We start from the raw sequence: 9,366 nt of genomic DNA on the forward strand, positions 1-9,366 counted from the left end.
AATTTCCTTGAGGTGCCCAAACTCTTGGATCACATACAGCTATGGGAGCCTTTAATGACAGTAGCAGTATGACGAGAGTCAGTTTGTGCGAGGGATCATGAAGCGACAGAGGCAGAGCTAGAGTGCCAAAGTTTGAAGCAGCGCAGTAGAGTGTTGAGCAGTGTGGGAGGCACAGAGCAGATACAACAACAACGCAGTAGCATCAGAGGGACAACAAAAATTAGTAGCAGAGGTAGCTTCAGCATCACGAGGTATCCAGACTGACTAGCATGTCAGCTTTAGGTGGCTATTCAGTTTCTCACTTCTCAGCAACTGAGTTGCAGTGCAGCAGTTAGTAGTGGTAGTACTATGGGCAACATGATGCAGCATATTGAGAGGGAGTTGTAGTATAGATGCAGCAGTGGCAGTGGCAGTGGCAGTGTTGTGGGCAGCAATACAGGTTGCAACAGTGCAATGGATGAAGGGCACAATGCCAAGTATCAGCAGCACAGAGGACTAATGTTGTGGATCAATGTGATACTTCTATTGGGAAGTATTGCTAGAGCACATTCCTAGCTAAGAGGGAGTGTTGATTATGGGGTAGCACCGGCCGTGCTCTAGCTCTGAAATTTTGTGGAGGGACTAGAATACATAAGATCTCCAACACACAGAAATCTTTTGGAGAAATTCCACCAAGATTGTCAGTTATTAAAATAATTAATATTTTTGATGGGGTTCCTAAGTCTAAACTTAGGAAAATAAAAATATTAATAGGTATTAATAAAATTATGGGTGAGAAGTTTCTATGAAATGAGGATCAAGTCTTTTTTAATCTTAGCCATTGATTAGGGACTTAATCTCGGCCGTTGATTCATCAACAAGCAAAGTATAAGAGGAGGCTTGAGGGTCAATTGGAGATACACCGAGTGATCAAATCAATTCGATTTTTCTAGTGTGTGGTATGCTGAGAAAATCGAACTAGTGATCTGAGTTGCAGTGAGAAGGGCAGAAGCAGAGATTTGGATCGGAAAAGAACTAGCCTACATTCTATGTCTCTTGTCTATTTATGTTCATGCATTGGTAGTTGCTTGATGAAGAAGAACATTAATAACTTAAGTGAAGAAGATTATAATCTAAGGTTGTAAAAAGCACTCACAAGCAGTTACTAATTAAAGAGAAATCACCTGACTATTATGCCCTAGATTTCTCGACAGGTAAGCCTATTATTTTGGCAATAATTTCATTCTAGGAAGTTTTTCATTTCACTGACTAATCTGTGTTTCTAAACACAGATGGTCAACAGAGTTTTTACCTCCAATCTCACCCAAAGCTAGGGTGTAATTCTTCGTCAAAGTCTTGGTAAGTCCTAACGTTTTAGTAGTCTTATGTAAAAGTGGTTTGGGAATAATTTAAGCTAGTTGGCTGAATTATTTTATTACAAATCACTTGGTCTACTAGATCATGTTGTGTCGTAGATTGAGTATGTAATTTAAGGGTCTAAGCCGAACAGGTATTCGCCCTTTGAAGGTTGAATTGTAAAAAATCTTATGTAAAAAATATTTTAATGCATGGTCCCTCATACTTAAACACCATGGTTAAAATATTAGAGGGTGGAAAAAGCATTAAATCCCCTCAAGTGTCAATTAATTAATTTTTCTGGCAAAAATAATTCAATCCTAAGCCATAAATTTAATTAATTAGAGTCAAAATTAAATTCACAAAGAAATTAAATTATCCAAGTGGAAAAATCTGTGGATCTTAAAAGAATTCATTTTTGGAGGTTCTCCACCAAGGGAATATTAGATATTTCAAGAAAAATTGGACCCTTGGACCTTGGTGGTTAAGTCAAAGTCAATTTTTTGAGGAAATTGACTCAAAATAATAAATTTTGAGCTAATAAAAATGGAATAAAATGAGAAATTCGAGAATTCCTCAAAAATAAAAATTCAACGACTAAGATTAAGAGATGATCAAGTATATTCCAATGGCCAAGATTATTTTGATAGGATCGAGCAAACTAGCCATTATTTTTCTACTTGGAAGATTTATCTATAAATTAGAGTCATTTGAGTCTCTAGGGATTTGATTTCTGGCTAAGAAATTACTGCTGAAGCATTGATGTAACACTAATATCCTATTGGGAACTTGTATTTCTATCATAATAAAGGCTTTGGGGTGCAATTCAAAGTGTTCCATGTTCATTGATTTGTGGTACGTATTGAATACAGGCTTTCCTATGTTGTGCTGGTAAATGATAAGATCTGCTTTTCAATAGATGGAGATAAAGTCATTATATTTATTGTTTTGGGCTAATCATTGATGATTTGATTCGCCATATGATTAATGGATTTTCTTGAGATAAATACATAGTGTTTGCAGGTGTTGATTTTTGGGTAGCATTGGATGTGCTTTAGCTTTGAAATTTTGTGGAAGGGCTAGAACACATGAGATCTCCAAGACCTAGAAATCATTTGGAGAAATTCCACCTGGAGTGCATGTTACTCAAATAATTAATTATTTTTAATGGTGCCTAAGTTAAAACTTAAGAAATTAAAATAATTAAAGTGAATTAATGTAAATATGGGTGAGAAGCTTCTAAGAGACTAGGATCAAATCTAATTTAATCTTAGCCATTGATTAGAGATTAGATCACTGTCATTGATATCTCAACAGGAAAAGTATAAATGAAGACTTGAGAGTCATTTGGAGACACATCGGGCAAATACTCAGTAACCCGAGGGAAGTCGATTCTCCAGAAGTAAGAGTTCGATTTCAGAGGGAGAGTTCTAGGGTGAAGGAAGAGAAGAGTATCAACATTAGTTGGAGACTGAGGAGGAGGGGACGTAGTGCATCAGAGGAACAGCGCATCAAAGGACACAATCCTCACGCAGAAGATGATGCAGAGGTGATGCAGTGGATGTTGGAGGGTCTCCTGAGTGTCAGAATTTCTCCAGTGATAGGAGGAAAATTATCTTAAGTGTTTTCACAAAGGTTTCTATATGTTTTGTAAATTATTCCTTGTAAAGAGATTGTTGCTGAAGAATAATAAATAAACCCCCATATGCTACACTGGTTTTCTGGCATTGGGCTTTTCTGGGGACTATTGTCCAAAAACAACTATGTTGATGTGATTGATTCTTGTGCTTGTATTTCACTATTTTTTTCTCTATGCTATTATGTGACAATTGCAATAGAATTTACTTTGATGTTTACTAAAGGGTTTTGTAAACAGCTTACTGTGGAAAATTAGTAAGAGAAATAAATCAGTGGTTGCAGTAGAATTTCATGTTAGAAATTTTCACAGCAGGTACTTCAGTCCTTGGTCTCCAAGTTCACAAACTGTGGGCAGGAACCGACTTTGCTTGGATATTGAATATTTATGTGCTTGATTTAAACTTCGCTAAGGCTATAGTGCTCATTGGGTTTCTAAAGTATTTTTAGCCATTTATCAAAGAAAAAGCTCCATAAAAATATTCCTCAAAAATTTATTTTTCAAAACCCTCGTATATTTGTATATTTTAAAATTAATTTGTAAAATATTTTCGCTAATTGGGGTTTTGAAGTTTTTGTATATATTTGGGGTTTTAGGTATTTTAACTCCATTTTTGCAATGAATTCAAGAGAAGAAGTTGGAATAGAGCTAGATCTACGCCCTTGAGGGTAAGATCTAGTCTCTAGAATTTTTTGCAGGGCCAACCATTGGAAAATTTGCAACAAAACTCAAATCTAAAGAAAATAAAATTTTCAGAATCTGGGGTTTCGAGTTTTAGGCCTACCGGGCCTGGATCCAGCCCTCCTAGGGCTAACGTCTCCCTCTCTACCCCCTGCATCATTCTTTTCGACCTCTTGGAGGTAGGCCTTAGCCTCTAAGGGCCTCGGTCCTCCTTTAAACCCCTACATCAAGCGTTTTAGCCCTTTTTAGGGCTAATCGTGGGCCTAGAAGGACTCAGCCCCCCTTTCCTACCCTAAACGGATGCCCTTTAGGCTAGCCAGGGGCTTCTCAAGCCATAATCTCCCCTCTAGCCCTAGCGTCAAGCCTTCTAGGGATTTTCCCTTCTCTTTTAAATCACTTTATAAGAGTGATTTATGAAAAAGGTAAAAGCACTTTACTTTTCCAGCTTTTCATGCTTTCAAACATGAAGTTAAGGTATATATAAAAAGCTCACATTAGAATTTAACTCTTAAAGCCTTAAAAAATTGTTTTTCAAATTTAAACTCCACGCTAAAAAATGGGGGGGGGGGGGTTACAACCTTTGTTTTGCTTTTGATTTTGACGTAGGTCAATTCTACTTTGCAGATCTCCCAGGCAAGAGGCAAGCGACTTTTAGGTTGGCGACTTCCACGCAGTTCCTTCCACGCGAGCCTTTAATGCAACTCAGTTACTTCCACGCAGGTCCTACACGCTGCTGCAATGTTGGCTATACATTGGTGGCTATACGCAGGTCTTTAATCATTGTTGGAGCTCTCGGGGAGAACGACAATGTCAGCAATCGAGGGTTTTCTTCACTTCTAGTTTGAGTTGTCCAATGGTTGGATTTGCAGCTTCACCACTAACAAAATCTATAAACAAATAGCAGCTCATAAAATGTACCCTTTTTGACAACACAATAATGGATGGACAAAGAAATTGGTTTCAATGCGGACATCGAGGTATTGTAGGCAAGCAAAGAAAGTGCGAGCCACCCATTTGCCAAAACATGGGTTGACGAAGTGCAATCCCGGCTCTGCAAACTTCAACAAACGATCCCAATTCTCAATAATCCAAACATTTGTAAACTAGTTCCACAACAACAACTCAATTCCATTAATCCATGCCAATGGTCTGTATGTTGTACGCCAAACACAAGTGATGCATTCCGCCTTTATGGAAGAAGTAGAAGCCATGTTGTGGCCGCTGGCAAGTTTCAGAAACACTCACAAAAATGTATGCGCAATCCAAAAATAAAGTGTCTAGCAAGCCTCAGCAGCTCACAAATGTAGATGGCCTCAGCAACTCGCAGATGCAGATGGCCCTTTTGTTTGGCTTTCCCACGTTTGCCCCTTCACGCAGTTTTCTGAAACGCAGTTGGAGACCCGTTCTTTGTAGCTATCAAAAAAACACTTTTCCAGACTCTCAATCGATACCAAAACCACTATTAAGATGATGATTGTTAGGTTTTGTGTCAAGTGCAAGCACCGAGACAAACTCCAGAGGTGCGCCTTCTTCAAATGCGCTATTGAAATTCTTTCATTGGTGGCCCAAGAAACTACATTTGTAGTAATTAACCACAATCTCTAGATTTTTTTATTTTAAATATTGATAAATTGCAGAAAAGAATATTGACAAATTTCAAAATCTGAAATCAAATTGAAATTTCTTTTCCTTTTACAAAAAAACTAAACAAATTGCATACCAATTAACTTCATGGTAGAGTTTTCCAAAAGCCTGCATAGCTGAAATCTCCATCTTCACATGATGTGCTTTGTTGTAGCTCCAATACCACAATAATGGCAGACATGTCCTCAGACACACAAATTTTATTAATCAGGAAAAAAAAATTACATAGAATATTTGCAAGAGTTTACACACAAACACACAACACTCTTGAAAGCAGGAAAATGTGCTTTAAATAAGCTAAATGTCCTAACCTATTTTAGTTATGGATCACTTATTTAATTAACAAGTGTCCATTTACATTAAATGCTATCCTAACAAATCTACTAACTATTTTCCTAAATTGGAGCCTAAGAAACGACACCTTTCTAGATGCCATATCTTTTACAACAATTCACTATTTTTAAAAGGTCTCCAATATTTAATAAAATATTATATTCTAACTATTAAACTAAGTTTTATATATTTTTGGATCATTTTAACATTCAAACCCCCATCTTCTCCAAATATTCCCAGCTTATTGCTTAGGGCCGCCATGAGGAGGTTTACATTGTGGCTTATATCCGCGACTTCTTGTTCCAGCCACAAAAACCTCATCTTTGCAGGATCACGAGGGTCATTTATAGATTCATCGACCATGATTAGGGTTTTACGATTTTCGACCCACCGACCTAGATCCTCTGCAAAATCCACAAAATACCCAAAGAAACCTGCTCTGATACCAATATGATCCATAAAACTGTCGTGGATATTCCGTTGGATAGTTTGTCACAACAGATTTGATATTATTAAATTAAATTTTTGAATTATACACTATCACAATTTTATTAAACTTTAAGATCTATAGATTTAACTGTAATTAGTGCATGCATGCGAATGGGAATTATGCAAAATAATAGAGAACGACAAAATAAGCGCACACACACATAAGACGCAAAACCCTTTTGAGAGAAAACTCAGCTGGAAGGTGAGCACGCTTCGCTCTCTTTCTCTGTCTAGAATTATAGTTGCAGGTACAAAGAAATAAGGCATGTGGCCCGTGGGCTGCTACAATGCACAAATCCTTCTTGTGTGCTTTACCTCATATCTCTCTTGGCTATCTTTGCTCAGCTATGGAACAAAATGCTCTTGAAAGAATGGAATGCCTCTTCCTCCTAGTGGCTCGGTTATAACACAACCCGATAGTCTACTACTCGTTAAGTTTGACAACATCAACTCTTAACTAGATTACAATATAGACTCTTCTAGAGTCTTTTACATCAAAAACACGTGGCTAGCCCATTTTCCATGAATAATGGGGGCTAACGCGGCATCCTTCCCAACTATAAGTGTGAAAACAGGAAGGTCAACTTCTGAGTGGCAGAACTTTTGCATGCAAACTCTGATTGAAGCAATTCTTGCATCGATGGAAAGATCTTTGTGCGTATAATAGCATGAAAAGGTGTGACACTAAATCAAACAAGTTTTACCTCCAAAAAATGTCATTTGATGCCTCAAAATGCTCCCAGAAAGTTTCAAACCCCATTTCTCCAAACTAGGTCTCGTCGATAAAAACAATCCCATGAGTTGATTCCTCCACTTGTTTTCACTCTGAATGCATCAAGATGGATGACAAACAATATAATAATTCAATTCGGATCAACGATATACATACGAAGCAGAGCAACATTATCTTCATTAGAACTTTTTTTAATATTGATTCAGAGCACATGGGGATCTAGTCCAATAATTGTGAAATGTGTTTCGCCAACTCTTCATGGTTGTAGGGTGGTGCAAGGCAGGTGAGTGGAGTCAGCTTGAGGTTGGTGCCTTAGAACACTTCAGGGCAACGGGGTGGTGCTAGGGCAAGTCGTAGCCTGCAACAGGGCATTGGATCTGATAAATAATGGGGTGTTGAAGCATCCATCTCGTAGTAGCTGGTAAACAAAGTGTTGGAGCACTCGTCTGGTTAGGCCCTCACATTCAGGGCGTTCGGGTGTCCTTTCGGTTGCAGTTGGTACAGGGCATAAGAGCATCCTACAGGTCGGAGCCTCCTTTAGTTGTAGCTGAAAACTTGATGTAATTATTTTCTTTTAAAAGAGGAGAAGACAATTACTAAGCATTCGGTGGTTTTTGACCCAGCGGGGGGGTTCCACCTAAAAATATTGTGTCTATTGTTTCTATCTTTTTGAATTGTTGTATGGTGTTGTTTATTGGTTTTTCTATTTGATACTGAATAATAATAATACTGTTGAAGATTAACTAATGCTCTGGAAAAGATTAATAAAGTGCTAATTGCTAAGAAACACCGATTCACCCCCTCTTAGTATTTCCAATAGAGGAGAATCCACTGATCAAGGTCTCTAGGACAAAATCAAAGATAAGCTTCTTCAAAAACCCTCGACAAGTGCAAGGTAATGTCCTTAGTCTAGGAAACCCAAAACCTAGAACTAGGGTTTTCCAGTGTTGATAATATCGCCGAGATATCGGCGATATTCGGAAATATCGCGATATTTTCGGCGAGCCGATATATCGCCGACAAAATATCGCGATATTTTCGGCTTTTGAAAATATCGCGCGATTTCCGAAATATCGCCGATATTTCGGAAAATATCGCGCGACAATCGAAAATATCGCCTAGTGACTGTAAAAAATTTCTGCACGGCCTATAAAAATCCGATTTTGGTTTTTTTCATATCATTTTCATTTCTGATTGCTGGAGAAGGAAGGGGAGAGCTATGTGGTTGCTGCCAAGGAGGGTTTGAGCGTTCTAGGCCCTAGTATTGATATGCTATTCATGGTAATGTTAAATTCTTAAAGTAAAAGTGACATTCTCCTTAGTCTTCATTTTCATCCTTTTACTTAAATTTTTAACATTACCATGAAATGACTCAAGATGTTTGAGAGTGGTTCCGGCCTCATTGGATTTCATATGGAGAAAGTAGAATTTTAGATTTCATTCAAAATGCAGCAGACTTATCAGTTTTTTAGGATTTCAGGATTGGGAGATTGTAATGTTTCCAGGTGACACCACCTGCCCGGGCTACCCCTGCCACCAGTAGAGGACGTGGTCTACCTCCTGTTAGCGTTTGAAATTTCACCTCAGGCTGAGAAGGCAAATCTCAAAGCTACATCAAACCATTTCACCTCGTAGCTAGCCCTACGGGGTATGAGAAGGCTCTCTCCGGTCTATCTCGGCAAATTTTCAATAGGAAGAGATGACCAATCAAGGTAACACTGATATTAGGCTAGTAAACTGATTTGAAGGTTGATTTGGGGGTTTTTGGTGGCAAATTGAGGAACTGCAATTTAGGGTGCGGGGATTGGACACAGTTTCTGCAGGGAAGTCTTTGGGGCAAGGTAGGAGCTTGTGTAGATGTCTTTAGCTGAAATGGATGATCAAGGAAGAAAAAAGAGAAGCTAAAGAGGGCAAACAATGACTTTGAATCCTCTCTAGACAGTGGAAAACATAAACATTAAACAAATTTGAAAGCTGAGCATGGCAAGCATGAATTCAAACTTTATCACTTCATTTGTTTAATAAGCTGCAGTAAAGAAAGAGATGGAACACATAACAAAGCTTACAATAACATGAAGAGACACACCATCAACACAATGAGTCCACAAGAATCCCAATGATGACTGCAAAACCCTGGTCTTCCTTTTCCTCAAATTGCAGAGATACAAGTAAAATATACAATAGGAGTTTCTCCCTCAAGAGTCCAACCATGAAAATGAGCAAAAGAGTGCATAATATAGATGATCTAACCTCTCTCCCCACCTCTAGGGGTCGAGCTCCCCTTCCTAGGAGCTATTTGAACAACTCCTAAACTAAGCACTACAAAATAGGCAGTCAAAACCACTTGCCTCTAAAAACTTGGAAACCAGTTCATACAGTCAATTTTACTCTTTTACATGAGGAAAACTTCTAGAAGAGTAAAACAATAGTAAAAGTATCTAAAAAGTGCCACAAGTACAATCAAAAGGACCACCATCGACCTCAGCAAGTCAAACTGGAGCTGAACTGTAAATTC

This window comes from Pinus tabuliformis, chromosome X (genome assembly GCF_031772625.1).
Source record: "Pinus tabuliformis cultivar Carrire ecotype Pingquan chromosome X, CPIR1, whole genome shotgun sequence".
Classification (NCBI taxonomy): Eukaryota; Viridiplantae; Streptophyta; class Pinopsida; order Pinales; family Pinaceae; genus Pinus; species Pinus tabuliformis.